A 282-nucleotide genomic window follows, 5' to 3' on the forward strand; every position below is an offset into this window, starting at 1 on the left:
CGATTATTTTGGCACTAAACTTTTATAACTGCGTTTTCCGTGAGAAAATTAAACCCCTATTGGGGGCATTGGAAGCCACAGACTATTTATGGATTTGAAACGTGATTCACTTTTATTTAAAAAACTAGAGATTTAACTTTTTTTTCCATTAGTAAAAGCAATATGGAAACTATAATGATTAAAAATAAGATGAGGATACGATGATTACAAATTTTCAATATTACATTTTACCATAACAGACGTACATTTTGCAATGATTTTGGTATTATAGTATACATACAG

Source organism: Penaeus monodon, chromosome 22 (genome assembly GCF_015228065.2).
Source record: "Penaeus monodon isolate SGIC_2016 chromosome 22, NSTDA_Pmon_1, whole genome shotgun sequence".
Taxonomy (NCBI): domain Eukaryota; kingdom Metazoa; phylum Arthropoda; class Malacostraca; order Decapoda; family Penaeidae; genus Penaeus; species Penaeus monodon.